We start from the raw sequence: 27,258 nt of genomic DNA, 5'->3' as shown, positions 1-27,258 counted from the left end.
ATTGTTGTTGATGTTTATTGTTGTTCCAGTTACTCTTCATTGTGCTGATAGGTAATCTTCTCTTACCCTTATATGTAAGAATATATATGTAAGAACTTTACTTTTTTTATTGTTGAGTATGTATTACAGTAGCTTGTAGGGAAGGTGTATAGGAACTGATGATTGTGGCTGCTTTCTGGCAAAAAGTGCCATGGAAAGTCACTGTAGTTTAGCATTTATATTGTAGCTAAATATACACTTACTCGGGGACAAGCTCCACATGTGAATCTCAGAATGTATTCTATGTATCTGTGGTTTTAACATGTTCATATTCTTCTATATGAAGAATATAGAACTTGTGTATAGGCAATCTGTCTTCCATTGTTTCTGGTACAATTTTCTGTGTTGCTTACTTGGAATGTTACATAACATATGCAGGACAGTCATCTTATGACAATGTGTTCAAGTGGTTCTGTGCAAAAAATGAAAATAATTTCAAACAAATATTTCTGCCTTAGGTAAACTAACTTAAATGTGATTATTGTATCCAGAGAGACATTAATATGAATGCTTTCTTCCCCCAGTTACAAGCACGTACTCTTTTGTTTTTGTGTACTTGTTACATTTACCTAAAGTTGGTTAGTGATAGGTTTTTTTGTTGAAGAGATGAGACTAAGCTTTTTGTTTAAGCTTATTTTTTTTAATCTCATAATTGAACAGCAGATGCACTTAGTTGCTCCCAAAGAATTAATAGGATAACATAACCAGAATGAGGTGGAGGGTTTTTTAATATAAATGTATGCCTAGTTGAAGTGTTGAAAAAATTCTTTAATAGATCACAGTACATTTCAATCTTAATATACTGGACTAGGAATCATTGTACTAGTCCTTATTAGGACCACTGAGCAAACACATTTGTCACCCTGTTCTTTTCTTGACCTGATACAAGAATGTAGAGAGATACACTCACAAATATTTGTAACTATGCACAGAAAATGCTTGACTTTGGGGGGGGGGAATGCATTTTAGTAGCAAAAATACTGTTTTAAATGCTTAATAGCATTGTAGAAATGATGCACTTGGAAATGCAGGTGAACTACGAGATTTAAATTTATAACCATTTTGAAAAGTAGTGCAGGTGCTGGGGAAAGTGACTTAAAAAAAAAGGATAGTAAAGAGAAGAGGCAATTTTGTTTTAAGAATCAGATTTCATCTTTTTGAGAGGAAAATCTTAACTGGGTTTATAAAAAACATATTTGAAGGTATTCTGTATGAGTGCTTCAGATTATCCAATCCTCTGTAATCAAAGATCTATAGAAGCAACAAAGTGTCATTTTTCTGAGGTTTCTTTCACTGTTCTCTGAACAGTGAGTGGTACTGTGAAACAAAATCATGTCACAAGAGAGATGCAGTTTTGTGATTTGGATAGGCTGAGACTTTTAATAAGCTGTGATTCTTATATTTACTAGTAAACTAACAGTAACAAAGCAGGCAGTTCAAGCAGCAGTGCACAGCTTTGATTTAGATATGGTCCTTTTCTTTGTTGTGCTGTTTATATTGTTCAGTAATTTTCCCTAATGTGCATAACAGAGTAGACTGATAATATTCAAACATCTGTAAAAATAATTCTATTTTGAATTAGATTCTTCTTTTATAATCCTAGTTTCATTGTAGATCTGCTTGTTTTAGTATCGAAATGCTTGCTAAGTTCAGCTTAAGATAATTCAAACGGAATGGTTAATCTATAGTTTATTTTTAGTTGCTTTGCATTAGTTTGCTCTTATTTTGTGTAGCCCTTCATTCATTCCTAATTGTTGATTCATGGGACAGACTCGATTAATGAGTTGAGGGAGTGGGGGGTAGAAGTTTCTACTGACTAAAAAGACCAGGACTGAGAAGCAAATGATGCCTTTGCAATAGGCTTGTGGCTACAAGCATATCTCAGATAGGTGAATTGTACAGCATAGTGCGATTAAATATTTACTGTAGTATTGCAAGGGACATAATCAGTGTTTATGATGTTTTCTGATCCTCTTGGATAGGGGTTTCCTACAGCCAATTGAGCATGTGTTCTGCAAATTCTTCTCAAAGTTTTGAAATGGATAGTTTTCTGGAAAAGATGCCATAACTTGTGCTAAATCCACAGTCAACACACTGCTAAATGATTAGATCCAGAATGAAGATAATGTATTAATTTGTATTTACAGGTACTAAAAATACATGGTGAAAATACAGATCATGAGCGAGTTCTTAGTGAGTATAGCTGAAATATGTGAAAGAAACTTTAAAATCAAATATTAAATGCTAGAATTTATCAGATCTTTATTTCCCTTTTTGTAATCCATATTCTATCTAGTAAGGGAACTTGACAAGTCCCTGAAATCTTGAATTGTACAGAGTACTGCAGTCTCCTTTGCAGTGGTGTAGTATTGTATATTTGGTCTTCTAACTACATTTTATTTAAGGATGCAATTTTTGAAGCTGCATTTGATTGGAGTAAGCTAAGGAAAATCCTATTCCACTGTCCTGCCATAAAGACTTCCATCTGAATAATTAATCAAAAGTTGGCCAGAGAGGAGTCCTATCTCTATCACATCCCTTCAGTATTCTTGTGGCTTTATTCTGAGTTTTTGGACATGTTCCAAGCTTCTTATATAAGCTTTGGTCTACATATGTGAGCCCTCTTGACTTGCTGATTCATTTGTCCTTGTAGCAGTAAACGTTGGCCTGGTTATTCTTCCTAGTTCTATTGACAAGTTTTGGCATGAAGTGCCTGCTCAAACTGATCTCAGGTGGTTGAGTTACAAAGGTTAATTAAGTCAGTGCAAGACTTGTTTCATCTTGGCAATCTTGGCAATCTGTATTGAGAGCCCTGTCTTTCTGTCAGCTTGGTGTCCTTTGTGATGCAGAGGAGGTATGAACAAGCGATCTTGATAGGTAAAACAATTCTCAGTTTCATGGACATTGAACACTAAAATATTTTAGACTGCTTTGTTGACTGTTACTTCAGTTGGAGACTTTATGAAGGACAGTAGTTAGCTTGCTACTTAAAAATGTGTGCGCTGCTAATGGAGCCTGTCTATAACAAGATTAGGTTATCAGAAGGTTGGCTTGTGTGATTGAGCTTCCTGGTCGAGACATGGCCAAAATTGAATATTTGAAGGATAACCAACTGCATTCATCCTGAATGTATCTAGGCAAATTTGCTTAGTTCTATGCAAAGACTAGGAATTAGGAAGCTCCCTTTTACATTGTGTAAGCAGTTTTTGGATACTATTTCTCAATTCAGCAACTAGCAAATAAAAAACATTTATTATACAATGCTATAAATATGCATGGTGGTTTCAGAGGGGAAGTGTGAAGAGAACACTTCTGTCCAACTTATTTAAATAGTATGACACATTCTGGCTCCCTTCTCCCCTTTCCTTTCTCCTCTGCTATTCCAGCTACATTATTCAGTGGAGACAGAGAATTAAGTGCCAGCAAATTTATATGAGTAAACCTCTTTTTGATAGTTGTCTTTGAACTCTTGGCTGACTGCAGTTTACTGGTTTAGGAATGTGTGTGCCTATTTCTTCAGGTTAGATGTAGCTTCTCTGTCATTCACAGAGGTTATTGAGTGTTTCTTTCTCTTCTTTTGAGTGTTTTCCATGGAAGAACTTTTCTTATGGATTTATTTGCATCAGTCATAATATGGTGGTATATTCTTTTGCTAATGGAAGAAATGATGATGAGGCAGAAACATCTAGTAAAGTGCACTACTTTAAATGATGTCATAGGTAGCCATGGGAGGATGTAGGGGATGTGCCATAGTTTGCTTTTCCTGCAAAAATGTTTTCTTTTATATAAAGCACAAATAGAATTATTTCTTGCATTACTATTATCATGTCTGGAGGGCTGTACAATACTTGTGAGGAGAACTGGAAAGACTGATGTGCTGGAAAACTTCACATCAGTATGAGAAATACTGCCCATCACTGAAGAAGAGTGGCAAATGAAGCAGGCTAGCTTACAGCTAGCTATTTTGCAGTCAGTTCAGGTGTCATACACAGAAAGCATGAAGAATAAATTGCCTTTCCTTAATAGAAAAGGGGCGATACAAGAAGAATGCTTTGCATCTAGGAACATCTAATTACCGCCAAGTTGCCAGCCTTTGCTGCAAATTTCAGAGAGTCATGGAATGGAGAATGTCTTGAAGTCCAAGCTGCCTGGCTGTCAAGCATGTCCTTTTGCATTTCAACATTCAATAGCTTGTTTCCAAAACAATGAAGAGGATCCAGCTGATCTTTAGACTTTCCTCCTGCCAGTGAGCCAATGAAGACAAAAGAAAAAGATCTCGTAAGTGAGCTAGCTGGCTGGGTTAGCGATGCAGAAGTGAAGGGTATTGATTTTTATGAACTGTTGGCTTGTTTTTAAGGCAAAAAGATGGTGGATTTTTCCAAGAAGAGAGGAAATTTGAGGTAAACGTTAATTGTAGAGGATAAGCAAATAGAGTAAAGCATGTACAGGAAGGAAAAAACCTTTATTCTTTTAATGCAAAACCAAGATACTGGAAATAGAGTTGATTAAGGACTGTGATGAATAATTTTAAGGATCTATAGGAGAAAAGTGTTACGTACTCAGTTTAAAAAAAAGTTATTTAAAAGCATAAGCTTGGTCTGTTCAATATCACTTGTCCTTTGTTAGGAAGAATCATGTGATTAGATGGTTAATATAGCTGCCTATAACTTAGGAAGGACCAAATGAGGAAAAGGGAAAGAGAGAGTGTTATTTTTGTTAAAGTAACTTTGCCTATTTTTAACTTCTGATAACTGAAGAATGAAAAAGAATGTTAATACTTGTTAATCAGTATTCTCTCAGGTAAGCTACAGAATAGATACCCAGCTACTGCAAGCCGCCAAATTGCAGTTGCGTTCAGGATGATGAACTCCATAAGTACAGAAAACTTCATTTTTATGTTGAAGTGGTCTTACACTGCTAATACTAAAATGGTCATAAAAGACGATGGATACAATATTCTCAGAAGAATAGCACCTGACCTGAAAGGTGCCAAGTGAGTGCATAATTTAAAATATCTGTGTTTGATAAAGTATAAATGACTATGAATCGTTTTTTATTTTACATAATAAATATAAAGTTTAATCAGAAGCATTTATTTGTTCCTTTTTCTAAAGATCACTCGGAAGCCATTCAGCTATGTTATCTGTACAGAAGTTTCTTTTCTCTTCCAATTTTAAAGGGAAATCGGTTAAGGATGTTTTATTAGATACTTAGCTACAATTTTAAAAGAAAATAATGTATGAGTGAAAAGTGTCCATTTGTTAATTAAATGAAGAAAAAAGACACAGCAATGACTATGGGTTAGAAGCTAAAGACTGCAGAAACTGAAAGTAGCAGGAAGTCCACGTAAAATATGTTGTATGCTGTTAGGCCCGCAGAGATGCTTGAGAAGGTGATTTAAAAAAAAAAATCCAATCCTTTGTTTTTAATATATTCAGCAGATATGGTTCAGTTACTTGATGTATTTAATAACTCAGAAAATCCAGGAAGACTTGATGATCAAACTCTTAAGAATCAGACTCCTTTGTAGGCTTGTTCAGCAGGCAAGTGGCTCACTTTTTTTTAACTCTCTGATCACTCAGTATACTTACATCTGTGTCTTCAGTTTGTATTTAGGTTGTAGGATTCATGACTTCCCTAGTCTATTGTGTGAAATAATGCTTTCTTCTTATGTTCCGCTTCTCTGTGCCACTTCTCTGTGCCTTGAATTAGTTGCTTCTGTGAGAATAGACCACTGTTTGTCTTTTGCATGTTACTCTTGATATTTGAGGATATAAAGCTGTTTGATCTGCCTCTCATCCTGGTTTAGTTGAAGAAGCCTGTGTGGTGTTTTGGCTACTATAAGGCTATTTAGAACTCAAGCCCTTCTCTTCCTTAATATAGATGCTTATATGGCTGCTGCTGATCCTGCATTCCTTCCCTACCCTCTGTGCTGAAATACAGATTTCAAGTAAAAATTTTTCTACACTTATTCTGTCTCTATTCACAGTTATAAATGTGTTCACATTTATTTAGGAGCTGAAATATCTTCTCTCTAATTCAGAGACAAAACTCTTCAAAAGCACGAAGGTAACTTCTTCAGCTATAATTGAGTTAATGAGAGCACAAGAAAAAAATCTTGCTTTCAAATGTCAAAGAAATTGCTTGAATACGCTTTTTCATCATTTGCTCTCAGTACAGATCAAGTCAGAATTGAGGGCTGGTTCCCACAGATCATTCATTTCCCTGTTATACGGGAATAGTCATCAGGACATAGTGTATTACTTTGATACAAACATTCAAAAGATTCAAAAGAAGAATTTTTGCTAGTTCCTGGTTGGAACAGTAGGGAAACAGATCCTGTAAACATTTCTGATTTAAACTTTCTGGTTAAAAAGCCTGAATGCTTTTACCAATGTAACTCTGTTGGTCTTATTAGGCATATGCTTGTACAAATGTGTAATGCATGTAATGCATTTTAATAAATGTCTAAAATCATTTTTTTTCCAAATAGTATGATTGCCCTTTGTGGGCACGTAACCCAAAGGAGTTGTAGAAAAGCAACCGGAATCACCTATCATGATTTAACAGAAGTGTGGCATAAAAAACAGATTGCATGCCCCCTAGGATGGGCAGAGATGACCTGGATGTATAGACGAGCACATTGAAATGGTGTGTGTGTTGGGGGGGGGGGGGTACTGGTTAAGTTGATGAACGACGATATTTGCACATCAGTAGCCTAGTGATAGTCAGGATTTTGTTTTTGAGCATTGTTTTGAAGGCAAGAGGTAAGGAATGATGAAGGAATGCACAGTGAGTTTTATAGATCTGTCTGAGGGTGGTTTCAAACACTGCTTTGAAAACTTGGGAATGGTTATGGAGTTGAACTTCACTGATCAGGATTTTACGTCTTGATTCTGAATGAGATAATAGTATGGAAAATAGAGTGAAAATGGGCTGCTTATCGGTAATAGAAAACTGGAAATGAAAAGAGGGGTCCTTGGAACAGCAACACAGTCAAGGATTTTGCTAGAAATTATTTTTATAGTAAGATTTTGTTTTGGATATATGGTGTGGGGGGAAATGGAACTACGGGAATATGAGGGAGGAATGACTGAGAAGAGATGTGGGTATGAGTAACAGGCAGGATAGTGGTGATTTCCACTAGCTGATGAATCACCACTAGCTAGTGATAATTTCCAAAGCTGTAGGAACAGATGCTGATGGTGACTGAGACCAGAGTTCTGGTTTTATACGCGTTGAATTCAAGTAGGCAATCCACAGAGGCGCTCATCATCTGGAACTCTCCTGTCAAACGGATGAGCATCAGGGAAACCTTAGTATTAGAAAGGCAGGGGAAAGGGGGAAAGCAATTCTGGGTGGCAAAGAACATACAGAAAAGGAAGAGGAACAGGCAGAAGAGGGGAGAGGAATGGGTTAACCAACAGAGCAGGAAATCCCAACGGAGTGAATGAGGAAGCAAAAGAATGGTTCTTCTGGGGCTCTCACCTTGGAGAGAGTCTCATTGAGGACTTTATCATTGGAAGGATCTCCTGTATAGTATACTACGTCTCTGAGAAACTTTGGATAGCTTCTATGTTAGCAAACAAACCGAGTCTTTCTTTTCTCTTTTTATGTTTTCTTTCTTACTTTATTTTTTATTTCCACATTTCTCTTAAGAGAGAAAATTTTGACTGAGAGTAAAAGCTCTTCTTTAAATTTCACTACTTTTGAAGCTTACCAGCTGTAGTTTTCTTTAAATATGTATTTAAAACAAAACAACATTTCAGTGGAGATAAAGATGTGTTTTATTTGGAGAGTGATTGCCCAGACATTTTTACATCTAGTGAGAAGGCCTACCTCATAAACTAGAGTGTTAAATAAACTGGTCAAGCTCTGTCTTAATGTTTGCTATATTTGGTTTAGATAGTGGCCTGCCAGGTCTAATTAAAGCTGTTCAGACTGTTTCTTTCTTTTTAACTGGTGTAATGATAGCACTAGTGTTATCTAACTGTTAGTGCACGTTCTCGTCTCTCTAAAAGCATAGATCATGCTGTAAGCATTTATTCTCAGCCCACCTTCTCATTGGTGTAAAACACCAGACTACTATCAACCTTAAATGCTTTCTTTTCTGTATCTGAATAGTTTAATAGGAACACTGGACCACGTGCTTAGTCGCCGAGTAAATGCATTAAAACTGTGTTGAATTATTTTATCACTGATGCTATCAGTCTGTCTCAGTTCTGATCCCTTAATGGTATTAAAATGAAAGCTGGTATCTAGAGTGGAATTAGTCCATTAATCTTGCTACTGATCTTTACTGAAATTTTTCCCCACTAGAAATAAATCTAGTGCTTTTTTAGCTGTTAATACACATGATTGATCTGTTAAAAATCAGCCTGTTGGAAAAAGTAGTTTTGTTCCAAAATGTCTTAGTGCTAGACAGAAAATTGCACAGAGGTGCCATCTAATGCAGTTTAATGGGTAGCTGATTTACCTCTGTAAAAGGCTAGAATTCACTAATCGGCAGAATTTATTGCTAAGAAAGCTTTAAATACAGACTTGAATTTTAGGCCGACTCACTGTGTCCAGAAAATTGGGAGGAATTGATTGAGATTAGAACACAACAGGTATCAGGTGTTTTTAGAGCTCCCACCCTGCTTCCTCTTTCACTCAGAAGTGAGAATAGAGCTGTATGTAAATGTTTGGCTATTGGATCTAATATTACATTTCATATATTACTAGAAGATACTGTGAACTGGAATGGGCAACTCCAGTAAAAAGGTTTTGGAAAGATGCATTAATACAATCTTCAAAATGCAGTTCAGGGCATGAAGTTTGGGAGTGCTTTGGTCTGTTTGTGAAGGTCTTGCATTCCTCCAGACAGTAAATTTCTCTGAGAAGAGTCTTCAGATGGTGACAGAGATTGGGAATGAGAAACTTAAGGGTGTTTTGCACTGTGTGTATAACCAGCAGTTTCTGCATGTTATACTATGCTATATTAGTTTAGATCAAGTTCTCTAATTAAACCATTAAGAACTGAGGCAAAAACAACCCTTGCTCTAACCTTGTTATCAGAGCAAAAACAGCAAACTCATATCCTGTTCTTTTCCAGACACTGTCATCTTCTACCCAGGGTTTAAAACAACAATCATATTTTCTCTCTCTCCCCCCCTTTTTTTTCTCCAGATTGTAAAAGTATCAGTTTTAAAATCCTTTGGTTGCTTCAAGTTCTATCTGCAGAGGATTTTTTTTATCATACAGAAAAAAGAAGGACCCTTTCCAATCAATTGAATTCAGCATATTAATTTCCTTAAACTTTCTTATAAAGTTGGGTATTATTTACCTTGCAGTTATGCAATTTCAAATGACAAAAGTCTTTATTACCTTTGTGAACTGTTTGCCTTGTAGTTCAGATGGCTTGTAGTCCCAGATTGCTTTTGCCTGTCAGAGGAGGATTGTCATCCTGTTGCACAGTAAAAATCCAAGGGGATTGTAAAGCTTTGTTTCATCCATAAAGCAAATCAATTCTGGAATAATCTTTGTGGAAATGTAAATAAGCTTTGCAATACGGTTTGGTAGCTTTAAATTATATGGTAAAAAGTGACAATCCACACACTTCTGCATTGCTTCTCAGACAGGTAGTGAGGAGATCTGACAACATGCCAAAGCTTAGTGTTTATAAATTGGCTCAAACAACGAGATTAAGCAGCAGCATTAGTCTTCTCAAGAGTAATGTGATAGTGTCACAGGAAAAAAAAAAATCATAGATGGCATATGCCTGTATGAAATGCAATAGACTGGAAATACGTTTTGGAATGATGTTGCATATGGTTAGTCATGATCAAGTAGCTGTTGCACTCAATGATGAATGTAATATGAGTTCCTACAAACAGGAACTTCAGCTTCCAGAAGGACACCTGTTCGATTGTTCACCACTTACTAAAAAGTTTTAACACTGGACACGTGCCTTGAGAGCACCTCCCTGCTTCAGATCAGGGCATTCTTAAAATTCTTCATGTGATTCTGTTTTGTTCCTGTCCTACTATCCAATTCCTGTTTTGAATATAGGAGCGTATTATTTCTCTTGGGTTCTTCCTTTATTATTGTTTATAGAGAACACTGACATTTAAGAATTGATCTTCATAATGTATGTATGGGATGAGTTAATGATATACTGTTATGACAGGGAATTGATACACAGATTAATTGACAGTTGTAAAAAGTATCTGACAGTTCTTTTTTGTTCTTTAAACTCACCCAAGCAAGCAAAACCATCCTAATATTTTCATACCGCTTTTTATGTTCAGAGAACAGCTGAGATTGATTGAATTTGTAGACATGAGTATTCAGCAGTTTTGCAAGCAAGTTGAGATTGCTAATAATATCTGTAATCAAAACTGGTCAGTGATGTCTCCTAATAGAATTTTATAAAGTGGAGCGGAACAAAATAAATGCAGAAGGAAGTAAAAGGCTCATAATAGCAATTTCTAATTAGAAAGTTATGCCCATTCACAGGTGGGGGAAAATGACATCTAAATATAGATTTCAGGGTTGCTTAACTAGCACTGCTCACCTCTGCCCTGGAAGGAAAGGGAACTCGGGAATTTACGTGTCTTAACAATGACTTGGCTGGTAGCATGAGATCTATAATTAAGTATACAATTATAGCAACTGTTTGCTGTTACTTTCTATTTCTTTTTAACAATTTAGATTTGAAAAGTTCTGTCTATTATGCCATAAAATAGTGTTTCTGAAATATGGGAAATACCACAAATAAAGCAAAAGATTTATTCTGTTCTTAATATCTTTTTTTCTAATCTAATTTCAGATAATAACTAGGCGGTTATTGGTTCTGACAACTTATTCCAGTGTATTTTATACATAATTTGATAAACTTAAAATAAAGCCTTTAGATGGCTCGGATAATAGCACTTCAAACTATGTTGCATAATCTCATGGAGCAGCCAGTAGTAATACTTCTGTGAAAGGCCACAGATGCAAGGTAAACATATGCATTTAGAGTGCCGCTAGCATTCAACAAAGTATGTAAAACTTGCTGTCTGAATTCTGTGTGTGGCTAAGGTTCTGCTGCCGAGTCTACCCATAGCCTTCTGTGTCTTAATAGACTTAAGCAGCTCTAGGATCCAAAATTGTGCATAAGCTGTTGTAGAAATGGCAAAGTGTCTACCTGATGCAATAGGGGGATTCAGAGTACCTCTGCCTGAGCAGGTTTTAAATGGAGGGAAATATACTACCTTTATAGTTCTCATTAATGGTATAGAAGCAATACGTTATTCATCTGGGGTGCTGGAGACCAGAACATTCTAGGTCCTTTGTCTTTTGGGACAGGAGTGCACACTGTGGCAATCTTTTGGTCATTCAGATGAATGACTTGCCCTGGGATTTGTTTGATCAAATCTCACAAGTTGATATTGGAAAGTTCAATATGCAATTAAATATTGTGCCCAAAACCTTTGCCAAATGTGCGAATTCACTGTGCTTTCTTTTCTTCTTATGCTTAGTAGTCGTATTTACTTTATTACCTAGATTGCTTCTATCTCCCTCTTAGCAAGTAGTTAATGAATTACTTGTGTTAGTGAGTCAGCATCCATTTAATGCAATGTTTTGCCAATCGTTCCTTGCTCACAGAGGTGTGGGTGTTGGGTGCCACCAGCATTTTATAGCTGCCCATGGTCCCTATAAGACATGGTGCCATATTTCTTCAGTACTGAGCAGATAAAATAAGAAGTGTCCCTCCCTGAAGTACTTCAATGTTTAATAAAAGATAAGAAACAACATGTAGGTGTAATGAAGTAGAGGAAGGAAAAAAGGGTATGTGTGATGAGGGGTAGTGGGGAAAAAGGGGTGTGAGGGTCATGATAATAGCATCATACAGGTTTACCACCTATTTTGCTTAGATTAAGTATATCCTTTTTAGTTACAGTGATATGAATTCTGGTGTAGTTTAGTGTCTGTGTAATAACTCTATTTAATGTTTATAATTATAAATCTTACTACCGAAGTTCATTAAATGGATATATTCAGTCTCCTGTATTATCCTGTATAAGTATTCCTAATCTTAGTCATTCGTTCTGAAACTGTCCGCTTTCGTCCTTTTCCTTAGCCCAAGAGAGACTGATGATGTGAAGGAAGGCTAACAGTAACAGGCGTGGAGAAGCTCTGGTTCTTTGGAGCTGTCACTGTCTTCCTAAGGCTCTTGTGATGGCAAGAAACTTTTACAAATGGAGGGAAGAAAAGGTGAAAAGGAGGGGTAGTGGCATAGGAGCAAAGAGCAAGGGCACCAGATGTAAATAGTTTTCTCATGGATTTGCAACCCCCCCTTGTTATCCTGAGCTCTCTTGCTGCATTCTGTTTGTAGCATTAGTCAGCCTCCTGATGTGAAGCAGGTATGTCTGGTCCTTTCTACAGTTGTTGCCAATTCTGCAGGTCCTGGGGAGAACTTTGAAATTGCTGAAATTTGGGTAAGAGTTGTCATAACTTACAAAGAATGTGAATGTTTTGCTTTATATTTTAATCCCTAGACTGAGTCAAGTTGGGTTCTGTGTGTTACCACTAGCAATAAAGCTTCCTTAGGCTGAACTGAGGCCTTGTAGCTTGCAAAGCTACTCATTTCCAGTCAATGAGTTAGTACAAATGTCACTTAGAGAAGTAAATAATTCTGATGATGCATGAGATGTAGACTGTAGCTGTTCTGAGTTCTGCTGGTTCAGCAGTCCCTAAGCATGGTTTGTGAGGTCGAGGTAAGTGACTCATGAAGCTTTGTCTCCTTGACTGAAGACCTCAGGTGGTTTTCTGTGGTGTATGGTTTCTTGTTTTTTCAAGGTTTGAGTACTACTGTTTTGTGTACTTCAGAGACAAGAAACAAACAGATCAGTAGACCTGTTTTTTCTTTTTCTGTCCACCACCCCTGCCCCTTAGAAAGCCTACATTAAATGAATGCAGTGTTTAAAGATGTTTGGCATATTAATATTTCAAATGCTTGGCTTTAAAACCTTGCCAAAATATTTTTAACAGTAAGTTTGGAAGAGAAAATCAAAGGATCATGTCTCTGTGTTTTCTACATTTTCATTCTCAGCTTGGTCTCTGGTTGTTTGAGTTGATGCAGTGGCATCACAGTGGCAACTCCAGGTGATATCAGCAAAACCTAAGCAGGATTGTTATATCTGAGGAGGATTAAATTGATACTATATACTGTGCTGTTACTGTTTTGCAAAGCAACCCTGGTTTGCAGAAATTAATAGTTCACAAGTCTGAACACTTGCTGTGCTTTGGTGAATATATTTGTTACCTCCTGTAAATTAGTAATAACTTTCAATTAAACAGTGATTAGTCTGATTTCTGTCCACTGATATGAAATGTCTTGGTTCTGTAAAAAAGATTCTCCTGATACTCCCCCCACACACTTTTTTTTTTTTTTTTTTAGTATAGGAAATGATACCAGAATTAACGTGGGATGGAGCATTGTGTATCATTAATTCATGAATGATTGAATCAATGTATGATTATTCATCTGCTTTAGTAAGACTTGAACAGAATATCTTGGATACTAGTTATGTCAACTTAGTAATTTTGCTAGAATGGAGGCAAGGAAGCATATCTCTTCATGGTTTACGAAAAACACTAAATTTCAGCCTTCTCTACTCAAAATTTTTCCAAATAGCAAACAGACCTCCTTTCTATCATAAATACCATCATTGAACCAACATGGATTACACTCAGCTGTACTGGTCAATTCTGACCTAACTGCACTATTATAAAGGAGGTTTTTTGCACCTCTGGTACTTTTTCTAAACCTAAGTATGTTTATTTTGTTGCAAAACCACACCTTACTCTCATAGCATTTACACAGTGTGAGATTTGCTGCTATATATCCACAGAGGTGAGAAAAATAATTTGAAAACAATTTAAGAAAATTGAGTTCAAATTTGCTATCTTTGTTTATGCCTTGGAAATCAGTTTGGAGACCTTTCTTTGTTTACCAGCTTCCCCAAGAAAAAGCAATTGATGACAAAGTTAAATAGACCTGTTTTTCTTGCATACATGAAGGTATGAATGTGTGTTATTTTCTTAACCATCTTGTCCAAAAGTGCTGTTACAGTATTGTAAGTATTGAATAAAAATTCATTATGCTGGGCACTACGCATTTCATTCAGTTTTAAGATAATAATGCCTCTCACAGAATTCTAGATGCCCTGGCAAAATAGTAAAGCTCTAAAATAATAATTCATATAGCAGTTCAGCCAGGCAGCATCCTACAGAAGTTTCTTTCCATTCCATTATTGTTGAGAAGCATACCACATCCCTTGGCAGAACACTTCTCGGATGGATGTCCCCTGTAGCATACCAACAGTGTTGCTAAATGCGGGTTATTTTGGGCCATGCTGGAAGCAAATGTGAATCTTGGTGTACTCATGGAGAATGCTCCATTAGCTGTCCGCTTCATGCAGTGAAGGATCCTGTCTGTCAACAGCTGTGACAGCATAGTACAAGGAAGGACCAAATCTTCAAGTAGGTCAGTCTCATGCTGCTTAAGGCAACATATCACAATTAGATGTCTTAGACTCCAACCAAGACCAGGAGAAGGACCGTGCAGCTCCTGGAGCTTGTATCAGATGTTCTTAATCAGACAATCTGCTCAGCAGAGATTGTTGCCCTGCTCTACAGGCTCTAAATGTCTGGCCTTGATTCAAACACCAAAGTAACAAGAAACAGTAAGGGACAGTGACATCTGCTTCCAGAAAGAACATGATGTACTCTTTCTTGATAATGGTCTCTGAAACCTCCCTATATCCCTGCTCCTCCTTCCTTCCTCTCCCTCTTCCCACCACCCAAATGTAGGAATCTGATAATAACTAAGCTGACTTTGGTCTACAGAAGACCCTTCTATCTTAAGTGTGATAAGTCTGTTCGATTTCAAAAAGCATACTATGTAGAGATAAATATTTTTGCCAGCTATATTTATCTTGTATTTCCTCACTAAAGATCATGTTTTGTTTTGTTTTCTCCAACACTACCTCACTGTACAGTAAAAATTTCTTGCCTATGTAGCACATCATGTGATTGAACAAAAATCTTGCCAGTAACCGTTAACAACAACTTTAATTGTAGTACATGAAATGATTACGTGCATCTCTGTATATACTCTCCTGACATTTACTGGAAGTATTCTGCCAGTTTTAATCTAACCTGATGTAGTGCATAAATCACCCAAGTTTATAAATTTATCCTTCTGTAGTACTTCAGATGATAATTCACTCAAGTCCTAGAAATAGGTTTTTAGGTAGAGATTTTCGTGATTAGTATATGGAAACTTACTGTAGTGTAGCAAGGAATTTTTTGCAGCAATTTTTTTTAACTATTACTTGGTTATAGGTATTCTTGTGCAGTGAATCAAGTCTCATTGAGGAAAGTAATACTAGTAGAGCATTCAGTTGCACTTTCTTGGTTGTCTTTGGAACCTCTCATCCTCCTGGTCTGTACTCCAAAAGTTCATGTGTGTGTTCCTCTGTAGTGATTTGCAGTATTAGCAAGAACTGCTGCACTTGGTCAGATCTCTGAAGTCTTGTTAGGTAGACATACTGTCTTTGTCATTGAATATGAGTGGATATATAAGGCCAAGCATAGATAATCCTGGTCCTGGAATATTCACCTGGAATTATTTAATGAAATAACAGATTGTTTTGACTACTTAAAATGTGGAGTGATTGTCAGGGGCTGCAGGGTCACTGAAATGACTCCCAAACTAGCAATTTTGAGGTATTTCTTTCCAGCTCTTCCTTATATGAACAGCATAAATGAGGTGGACCCCCCCCCCCCCCCCCATTTTTTAATTAGAAACAGAGAAAGGAAAAGTGCCTGGTCATTATTCATTGCCATTTAGCTTAATGAAATACTATCCTGTTTCCTGATCTGTTGTGTGCAAGTTTGCCACTAGTGTTCTGAGTGCATCAATATCCCTTCGAAGTGCTCCAGTGAGCAGTTCAAGGAATGACAAAGATTTGAGGTGAAATACATCTATATGAAAATTGTAGTAAGAAAGATGTTGAGTGAACTGCAGGCTTCACTAGTCTTAAAACCAGTGGCAAGTTGGAAATGAGATAAAGATGTGAACAGCTTACAGGATACAGTGAAATGGTAAGAACAGCTGCACTGGTGCAGATCAGCAGTCCATCTGGCAGGTATCTTGCTTCTAACAGCATTTGGGTAGTACCCAAAGAAGAGTAAGACCAGGGTGAGGACACATGATAATTCCCCCATGTGCTCTCCCAGTACTTTAACCTGATTGCTAACGTTCTTATGCCGTGCCTTTTTACTTGGAGGAAGCTAACAGATTTTGAGATTCCATGCAATCAGATGCAGTTCATGTCATGTACTAGAGCAGGGTTAAATAAGATTTAATTAGTGTTTTTTTTTTCTTGAAGGTACTTTATTGCTAATCATCTAAAGTATCTGTTACCATATCTGCAAAATAAATTGGAAAGTGACCTTTCTTCTGAGCTAGTTGAGATCCTGTTGCAGGATACCAAAAAGATCATTTGTTGAGGAAACTAGCACTTAATGTATTTTACTTGCAGTGCATTTATTTGACATTGTCCTGTACAGATATATGCATTGACATGTATGTGCCTCATCTAGTAATTTTTCCTATATTTTCCAGATTAAACCTCACACTTAAATGCAAATAAAAGTACCCTACTCCCTAGCTGTGAACTAGCTTCCTTCATTTGGAAACTTAAATTTAAGCAATGGCAGATTCCTTATGTATACAGTCATAGGGTGTATGTGTATCTAAGGTAATTGCTTAAGAACCAGCTGGTGACAACCTGAGTGCCATAAAAAAGTGTTCATACAGAGCCACTACTTCTAGTTGCATGACACAAGAAAACTGATTGCATTTGCTGTAGATGCTAAGAATTGACTGATCCTAGAAATACTAGTAGCCTTTTATTGCTAAAACGTAGGTTAGTGCTAAATTATCCTCATTACACAAACTTTAATTTTCTAGATAAGATGCAGTTCCTTGTACTCTGTTGTAGCTTTATTTGAACATTTTTATGCAGAAGCTGTCCATTGTGCAAGATTATGTATTCCAGTTTTCAGTTACAGTAGCTTAGAAATTCATCCAAGACTGAGCTAAAGCTGAAGCAAAATCCTGGGGAAGCCAGTGTTCCAGTTGTCCCAGATGTGTTCTGCTTTGTCCTTGACTTCTGTGTTTTTGATGCATCTTTTAATTACTCAGTTTTAAAACATGAGCTTTTATGATGTAAAAACTGTTCTTATAAAACAAAATTCTCGGGGTTGTTTTTAATGAAATTTGAAGGATAGAGGGTAATAGATCTCTGTAGATACCAAGTTGATTGAAATTCTACTCTTGACCTGCACATCACTAGTTCTAGGCAAGCTGCAACTCCTCTGTGTTGTCATTTTGTGCTCTGTGAAATACAGACTTGACTTGAAGATAGCGTCCCAATTGCTGTATTATCTTCTCTGGACAGTTGGAACCAAATGAGTTTCTTCTGCTTGTTTCTGAAGTCTGTGAACACTTCATAATTTGGTAATGGCTCCTACCACTGAAACTTATTCTCCTGGGCATTTCAACAGAGCAGGCTTAATAGGTGTCAGGAAATGATGCAAAAATAATCTCTTTTGTTTATTGCTTTTGTAATTATTACAGGGCTACCTATTTCTCTGATCCTTTTTCTAGTGTGAAAGCTCTGCCTGCAAAGTCTTGACTGTACGCCTTTCTCTTTCCGGAGGCAGAATCCTCTTGATTGTCCTCCCGCTACATCAGGCCCAGCGCTATGGCACTCTCTGGATTAATTCTGTTTATCCTAGCAGACCTATTGCAAACCTGCAGTTCTTCCATTTGTGATCTTATGTACAAAGCCTCTAAATACCTTTTGTAAGGATTAAGTATTATTTCAGTAGTAGCAAAGCATAATGTGAAAGTAAAGAAGCATGCAGCCATGGCAATTCGACATAGACTCTTCCTAAGATCCCAGGTTTCAGACTCAGATTTGATCCTTGCTATTTATATATATATTTATATATATATTTATATATATATTTATATATATATTTATATATATATTTATATATATATTTATATATATATATTTGTTTTCTAATTGTCTTGACTGTTCCTGTTCTGTATTTCTGGACTGGCTAAACTGATTGGGGTTTCCTGCTGAAAAGCTTCTAAGGCTTGAGGCTTTACCTTTATTACTTTTTTTCCCTTGCTGCTTGCATATTCTGGTTGTCCTTCTATTGAAAATAACTGAATATGTTTATCCACTAGAGTGCTTTGGAATCTATTTGGTATGAATGTATAAATTGGCACCGCTAACTGCTGAAATGAGGAATAAACATGCAACATGTGAAAGTCAGTTCCAGTGTAATCCTGATGTGTTAATTTTGCCTTCCGAAGGAGTTAATCCTGTGATGGTATGGTCCATTGCTCCTTTCCCCAAACCAAGTAACTTTCACTGCTTCTGCAACAATTTTGAATCCTGTCTCAGAATTACTTTTATTCTTATTTTAAGGACACATTTATGATTCTTTTTATGACAGGCTGATTCTACTTTTGAAGTCTCTTTATTGGAAGTGAATATTATTCTATTCGTGGGTAAATCCTTTCTTTGAATGAAGTTACTACCTGCACTCTCACCAACTGTATTTTTGTCTAGGTACTACAAATTTGAAAAATTATTCCCCATCTGACTTGACTCCTTAACTGTTGTATGTGACTTCCTGCTCAGTTAGATGATCTATCTGACCATAAGATATGTGCTACTTTTTTGTTGTAGATCGAATTTATCCTTTCTTACATGCCCAGCCAATAATTCTGAATGTGTCCAGTTGAGATCTGTTGAATGTGTTTTGTTTGTTTAATTGTTTTAATTCAGTAAAGATAGCATTATTTGATGTGCCTTGTTAAACGTGTTGTGACTTTCTAAATAATTGTTAATGATAAGTTCATGGGTGAAGTGTGCTCTTGTAATGTTTTGCTAATTTCTGATGTATTTTTTCCTTAAATGTCTTAAGAATTATATGCAGAATTGTTTGATATAAATGAGATTTAATAAATACAGCAGTTAAATGTGGAGTAGAAATGAAATAACTGGGTTGACAGAATGCTAAGAAATCAAAACTGAAGTAGGTTAAAAAGTGATGTTGCTCTGTACTATATATTACACACACAATAGTTTTCCCCCAGATATATTTTTTATGGTTTTGAAAGTCTTTTGAGTTCTCTGAAATGTTCATACTACTATTCATACATGTGCATCTATCTTTTTTTTTTAAAAACAAACCCTCTGCAAAATGAATATATCTAATACAACAAAATGAGTTTATTCTTATCCAATAGGAATAGGACTGACTAAAATTTTTGTACCATTTTCTTAAACAGAATGTTGGGTTTGAAAGCTCAGGGAAGAAGCAGCAGGGAGAAAAAAGTAACACAGTGGTAAGTACCATATTTTCTTCCTTTTGGACCAGCTGAACAATATATTAAAATATAAATCCTCTTTTGATTTATATGTTGCCATAATCAACTCAAATACTTGGATTTTATTCTACATAAGCTTTCATGTTGTTCTGAAGCCAGCTTTTATAGTTGCAAATATCTGTTGATATAAGTCAAGTGAATGATGCATATTTATATGTAATTGTATACGTGTAGAAAGGGGAACGTAGGAAATGAGTTGCAGGATAACTGGAAAATAACTGTTTTAAGGCTTAATGTCCATTATTAAACATTTTGACTTGTGAAGCATTAACACTTTGTACTGCTTTTTAACATAAACATGTTTCTTTAGTTCCTAGGGAATATAAGCACACTTTCAAAAAACATGGATAAAAGACGTTTGAAAGAATGCTTTCAATACTTGTTGGGCCTCTTACTGTCCTTCTTTCTCTTTTGTAGATCTAAAGCCCAGGGGGACATGATACCATGTCATTTCTCTCTTCTTTTTGGTTTATTAATGTTCTTTAGTTTAAGATCATACTTAAGAGTCTCAAAAGTATTAAGAAGCCAAATAAATTTCAGTTTTCTTTTCAAAGCTTTATGGAAAAGAAATACATTTTGAGAATCAGCTTTTTTCTTTTTTTAATGATGCCAGTGCAGATGCTGCTTTTGCTGCATATTGTAAGGAATTCTATAAGCAAGTATTTCTCATGAATAAAAAGAATGCCCAAAAGAGTATTTTGTCTTCTATTTAAACTTCTGTGGAGTGTCTTCCAAAAAACAAACAAACAAACAAACAAAAAAAATAAAGCTAAAGGAACTATGATAGCAGCTTCCATCTGTTCTGAGGTTATTAATAGTGCTGTTCAAATTGTGGAAAAGCTAATAAATATTGACACATCAGTCACTGTAATTTAAAGACTAATTATAAAATATCAGTGTAAAACATACACAGTCTTCTGAATCTTTTATCTGGCCTTGCTACAACCAACGCGTAACATTGCTCATTTAAGGAGAGGTAAGCATGTACACATGCTCGCTCTCTCTCTTGCCTTTGATGTAGCCTGCAGTGCTGTAGGCTTGTGTGTGCTTTGGCATGCTCTCCTAGGTTAAGAAACCACTGCATTGCCTCAGCTGTGCTTACTGCTCCATAAGGATTGTAGCTTCCTATGGGCAAATTACTACCAGTGCCTCTTTCCTTTTCATTTCCCTTTACTGGTTCATCTCTTGACTATGTTGTAATAACTGGTGGAATTAAGACAGCATTTCTTTCTTTCTGCTTGAGTACATGTTGACAGTATGTGATACACAGCATTTACTCATACAGTAGCTACAGGCATAATCCTTCAAAAGACTAAAGCAGTTTAATAAGGTTTTATAGCTCTTCCAGCAGGCTTACCATCTCTTAGTCTGGTTTCTCTGTGTATTTAATTTTCATCGTTTTCTCTGTGTAGAAAGTCAGGACTTGTCCTGTTTGCTTCCACAGATGTTTTCTACAGCAGCAATGAAAGAAAACAGAGTTATTTAATATTGAAATGAGTGGATAGATGCACAGCAGTGGCTGTGATTATTTGTGCTGCATGTTTAAAAAAATAAAAAGGTGGTGAATAGGGATCAGAGTTCACTTCAGTATCCTAGTGGGATAATGAGACTATTTCATATTCCTGGCTGTTCTGTATAAAATCAAAAGTAAGAAACCCAAAACACTCCAAAACCAAACAAATATTTGTCAGTTCCATATTGTAAAGAAAATATTTATCCATTAAAAAGAAACATCAATATCATGGCTTTTAAAAAAGCTCAGGTTTTTGAATATTACCCTGAAGTGGGAGGGGTTCTTACAGTTTCGTTTAAATGTCAGATTGTGATAGTAAGTATGCTTGAATTTATATAGCTTTTTTGATCTTTTGAAAGGGGGGGGGGGACCCTCAAGCACAATGTTTTTTTTTTTTAATCAATTTATTCCTCTTAATGTTCTCTTAGTAACACTACAAATGCTTATCCAGAGAATATGCAATCAAGTCAAACATCAGAAATGAAGCGCAGATCTAATACTAATCTCAGCAGCATTGTTAATGGTATACAATTAGAGACCATTCTTCAGATGAGATATTGTAGTAGCACTTACTTTGATAGTTTGGCTGTCCAGAGGGAAGCTAGTTTCCAGAGCTGCCTTTAGAAAAAGAGCAAAAGGAAATGTGTGAGAACTAAGTTATAACAACCTGGGGTGGTGCTGTGTAGTGTCAATGGCGGGGGGGGGGAACATGACTCTAATATGCTTCTCAAATGAGAGCGATTTGGCCATACAAGTGCCAATGAGCATTGTATGTTATTGTGTAGTATTAGTATAAAAACCAGAATTACAATTGCTTGGGTAGCTGAACATATTTTATTTATAACTGTAAACTTAAACTGTAATTTTTCTTACCTTTTTTTAAAAAAAAAATATTTCTGTGGTAGATCTACCTTAAATTACAGATTTGTGCTCTCGTAGCTCTGCCTTACTAATGCCTTGGTCTATGAATATAATAGAGTACTGAGTATTACTCCATTTCAGTAACAGCCTGTGCTTAAGATACAGTATCTTCTTATTGCAGGTATTTATCAAGCATTTTCTGTTTCTTATCTCAGTTTAAAAATATTTTTGTTGTTAATTTCTTTCTACAAAGATAATCTGTTTTGTTGTTAATTTTTTGGTATGTTAAAGCCAAGACTTCATTGTTATATGATTACCTTGTTATAATTATGAAAATAAATAGAAATAAGCATTCCAAAGATTCCTTTTGATATACTAACGGTGGGTTTGACATGTCATAAATCCTCAGGTTTTTTTAGAATAGTTATTTTCCAGTTTCTCAACTAACTTGCAAGAAACCTGGTTAGATAGTTTCTAGTTTTAATAAAGCAAGAAAACACTATTGTTGAACCAAGAAAATAGCAATACCATCACCACTCTTAGAAATAAGTAAAGAGGTTTTATAATTAGTTTGATCAAGAATCTTGAATCTTTAAAATAAAACAAAGTAGTAAATTCAAGTCTAGTAAGAATTTACTTCATAGAATACAAGAAACTGGTGAGTTTAGCAAATGCTGTCTACAGAATTCACACTCAGCATTGCTCTTCTGTAAGTTACTGAAATTATCTTGCTGACCTGCCGCTTGGAGTTCAGTGTGGTGGTGGTCTGCTGCTTATTGTTGTTGTGGGTTACCTACATACATATGTGTGTATGTATATAAATATACATACATATGTATGTAATGAGATTCCTTTTAATTTTTGTATTAAACAATTGATTCTATTTACTGTATTTACTAAAACATATCATGTTCCTCCATCTGTTGTTACTATTCACCATTGTTGTTTCATGAGAAATGGCCTTTCCTTCATTTGCTGTGAATATTACATGTGACTGAGTATGATGTTTGTTTTGGTGTTCGCTGTCTGCATGACGGCATCCAGCCACCGAACAGTTGAGCATTGTTTTCATATCAGGTGCAGGGAGAATCAGACTGTAGTTTCACTTTAAAATGGTGTTGTTCCAGAAAACCCTTTTCAGAAGTCTTTCATTTCCGGTTACTTGTTCTCTCCCCAAATTGCAGCCCTTGGATTCATTGGTTTGTACTGGCCTGAGTGTTTGCTAGTCTCTTTTGTAAAATGAAGGACATAACCAATCCTTTTTTCAAAATGATGTTGATTTTTGTTGTAGAGACAGAAACAAATAGCCTGGATGGGAGGCAGGAGGAGGCCGAAAAACCTTAATTTTGTATCCTCATCGTTGAGGTCTTGAAAGCACAACCAGAGAATTCCAATCCCATGTCCTTCTGATGTTTCAGTTACTCTTCAGTTTCCTTCAGGTTTGAGAGCCATACTTCACCTTCATAAAGAAGGCAAGAAGAAGGGTTATGGTGAAACAGTCTTCCAGGTCGGGGCTTGCTGGATACTGGCTGCTGTCTGTTAAATTAGAATCTCGCCATTCCTTTCTGAGACGAGTAGATTGTTTTTGGAGGAAACCTGAGCCAAACCTTAAAAAGAGAAACAAAAGAAACCCCCAAAACCTTTTAGCTTTAGTACATGATTTGCTGATGAGCAAAGAGATGCCAAGCCATTTTGAGATTAAAGAATGAAGATGAAGGATAATTCTGTCACTGCTTTCCTGTAAGAGCAGAGGATGTTGGAGTTTCTTGAGGTACTAAGACATTTACAGTTTCTCCACGTTCCATGGGACTGGAATTTGCTGTCATTTGCTGGAGATTCTTTTATAATGTGCTAGGAGTTTTGAGTTGGCTTTAACAGCAAACCAGATATTCAGTAAATGGTCATTTTCTGTAGTTGTAGAGAAAAACCTGTGATGTCTTTAAAGACCCATTAACATCTCTAAAGACAGACTGATATATTTTTATTTCCAGTATAGGAACCTTCATTTGTTGTTTTTTTAATATAGAAGAATAGATGTGGTTAACTTTTGTTTTTTTAGTGTATTACATAAGATTGTTAAGAAACAGTATGTTTTTCTTCTCTCCATAATTCTCTGTTTCAACAGGAATATTTTGGGGCTTCTCTCACCTGGCCAAATAGACAACTTTGTGTTTGTTAGGCTGCAGTACATGCTTTTTCCTCCCCTATGTCATTCCCTTTCATGTGTTTACACATCCACAACTCCACAACTCTGAAATTGTAGATACTGAAGTGGGCTGAAAGGAACCTGACCAGACACTCTTGTGTGTAGTTCCTCTCCTTTCCCTTCTGTATAAACATCTGATAGCTGGTTTCATTTTCAGCTTTGCTGCAGATGTGACTGGTAAACACCCTTTTGAGGGGCGGGGGAAAAGTGTGTTCACCAGCATAGAGTGTGAGCGGTCACATCCTGTTAGCATCAGACAGGAAATTCAAGTGACTAACAATGCATTGAAACTAACTCTGTTCAGAAGTACTACTTCTTTTATAGCCAATTAAGAGGTTAGGAAAAAAACTTGTCATCTTAGATTCTGCTTGTAATGATCAGAGTTCCTTTTTTTTTAAATATTCATCAAAACATAGCTAGACATGCGGTTCAGCAGGGGTTTTGGTAGATCTGCTGTTGGGTTGCCTGGTACTTGCATGATGGGAGTGTTCAGGGAATCATCCATGTGTTCCAGGAAAGAGTGGTATTTCTGGATTAATACTTAGTTTGTATCCAAGCTTCTTGTTGGTCTCACTTTCTTTCATTGGTCATGACCTTTCAAACTGATTCTTTGCTTTTCTGCTTCCAGGGACTTTTTTTTTTTTTTTTTTTTTTTTTTTCCTATTCAGTAAAGATGTCTCAACACTTACAGGTACTATCCATTGCTGTTACATCAGTCTGGTAGAATTACAGTATTTATTTTGCCCTAGAGTCTTCAGTAATTTTGTCTGGCTATTGTAATAGTTACACAGAAGTTGTTACTTCAGTATTTTTTAGCTGACATCACCAGTGAAATTCAGTCTGTAGTTAACAGGGTTGATAAATGGCTTTCTGTTATCAGCAATATAATACATGGGTTTGTTCCAAATACCATTGAGCAATTTCCAGTATAGCAAAGTACTTTTTGGTAATAAAATTAAATGTACGAAGAGTTTAACAATTGAAGCATTTGATGAAAGCATAGTTTATCTATTTTCTTTGTTGTTGTAAAATAGCATGCAGTCTGTAAAAACAGACGTGTCAAGTTTACAGATAATTAGGTGGCCAGCACCTGCCAATCAGCACTGGAAAATAAGGAAATAACAATGGTTAGGAAAAGGTAGACTATAACTGCAAGTGAGTGAGACTCAGACCAATCTTAATTTTGAATTTTTGCTTGTACCTCTTTCACTTCCTACCTGTTAGCTGCCTTGAAGGTTTGTTTACATAATAACTAGCGCATTTGCAATGATGCTCTAACAATAAATGTAGCATGTGTGGTGTTTTAAAGGCATAGCTATTTGAAAGACATGTCTTCAAGAATAGTGTGTGGGAAATATGGGAGATTACTTTAAAAAAAAAAGGGGGGGGCAGAAGAACTGAACTCAAAACTTTAAAACCCTGAAAGATTTAAGTATAGGCTTATGCATCTTTTCAAACTATTCTGGCAATTCTCAAATAGCAATAAAACTTCAGTCAAACTTTTTATAAATTCTTGCTGAAGTGGTTGAATGGTTGCTAGTATGAACAGCTAACAGCTGTAATCTAATCAGAGGCTGGTAGCAGATGCTTCTGGTGATCTGTTTGATCAGTTGTCTGTGTGTGTGGGGGGGAGTTTCTGTGAAGTTGTGAACCCTCATTTTCAGCATTGGGGTGTGCGTGTGTACGTGCGCAATTGACATTTTGGCCTGCTTGAACAAAAAGTGCTATAAGGCTACCCTTTGATCAGTTTTAGCCTTGCTTATCATGTCTCAAATTTTAAAGTGCTCTTAAGTCATTCAAAGTCTTAAAACATATTCTAATATATGGACTGATACATATGTAACACATAAATAAAGATATCTGTCCACATAATCATTGTTACCTTTCGAGTTCAGAAAGTAGGTGGATAAATAGATTTTGTTGTTGTTCTTAGTTCCATTTTATATAACTGTTGTGGAATTAATTTCCTATGTAGTAGTATTGCAGTTAATGTATATGAATGAGTGAAGACTATATTTAATTGAAATAGACATCTGTATAGTTTAAACCATCTATATATTTTTGAATTTCCTAGAGGTGCCAGGCATCTTGGATTAGGTGTCATCCTCAGATAAACTTGGAGGAAGTATGAAATGTCTTACATAAATTCTAAAAAAGGTGTGTGGCACAAAAAAAAAATTAAGTAGAAATCTGATTTTTTTTAATAATTAGCAGACATATCAATCCAACCACTGGGTATTTTCTAACGTTAAATTTTGTAGCATGGTAGGTTGTCTTTACAAGCAGAACACAACTGATTTCTCCCTTAGGCCTTCCTACTTTTGAACCTTTAATGATTACAAAGAAAAGCTTCTGACTGTAGAGAATGATCCCCCACTCCTGGAAGTAAGATACTTGTATCGGTACGCTGATTTTCCTCTTTTGGCTGCGAACACTGAACCTGACGTAAACTTGTGTCAAGGCTTTAATGGTTTGGGGGATGTGGTGGTTTGCTTCCTGTTTGTCTCCTCCTAATTCTTTAGTAGATCTAGTTCTTAAAAATTTGGATGTATTCAGTGACGGGGAAAGATAAACTATAAGTGTTGTACATCTGCAAAGTTAACTTGCATCATTTCATTTTGTTTTTTTCAGATTGTCTGTCTGATGCTGTGCTATAGTATGAAACTAACATTTGTCTCCTTGCTAGAGTTCCTGGTTTTGTGGGAAGAGAAACAATGCTATACTGTGCTTTCCCTTCCATCTTTTCTACATCTATCAAACTATCCATGTGGAAGCTCTTGTTTTAAGCAATGTAAGAAAAGCTTATACTCTGTGCAACCTCAACTTTTCCTGTCTTTGGTTATAATGCTAGACTTTCTTCTTTAGTACATCCTTTCTTTGCTTCATTAGGACTTTTCTGCTTAAGGCAACTGGCCAGAAGAAGATAGATAGATGTGTGTATCTCTACCTGTATGTTTAAGCCATACTCTGTGTGTTCAAGCATGGTCTGCTAAACGTGTCTGAAAGGTCTTTTTGGTGTTCAGAGAGGAATGTTTCCTGTCACCAATCTCAAAGATGGAATACAAATTTTGCATTTCCAAAAATGAGGGTTTTTTTGTTTTAAATCTCCATATCTTAATCTGGAAT

At 36.1% G+C, this 27,258-nt stretch overlaps 1 protein-coding gene across 12 annotated transcripts in view; it reads left to right on the top strand.

The window, feature by feature from the left end:
* The window catches only part of ERBIN (erbb2 interacting protein), a 114,314-nt gene that overhangs the window by 20,327 nt on the left and 66,729 nt on the right, over positions 1-27,258 (top strand). For all 12 annotated transcript variants that reach the window (XM_064500154.1, XM_064500152.1, XM_064500153.1 and 9 more), the window contains one exon: positions 19,454-19,510. The gene's annotated coding sequence lies outside the window, so the exon portion shown is untranslated. The remainder of the gene's footprint in view (positions 1-19,453; positions 19,511-27,258) is intronic.

This window comes from Dromaius novaehollandiae, chromosome W (genome assembly GCF_036370855.1).
Source record: "Dromaius novaehollandiae isolate bDroNov1 chromosome W, bDroNov1.hap1, whole genome shotgun sequence".
NCBI lineage: Eukaryota > Metazoa > Chordata > Aves > Casuariiformes > Dromaiidae > Dromaius > Dromaius novaehollandiae.
This window is presented reverse-complemented; position numbering and strand designations above follow the sequence as displayed.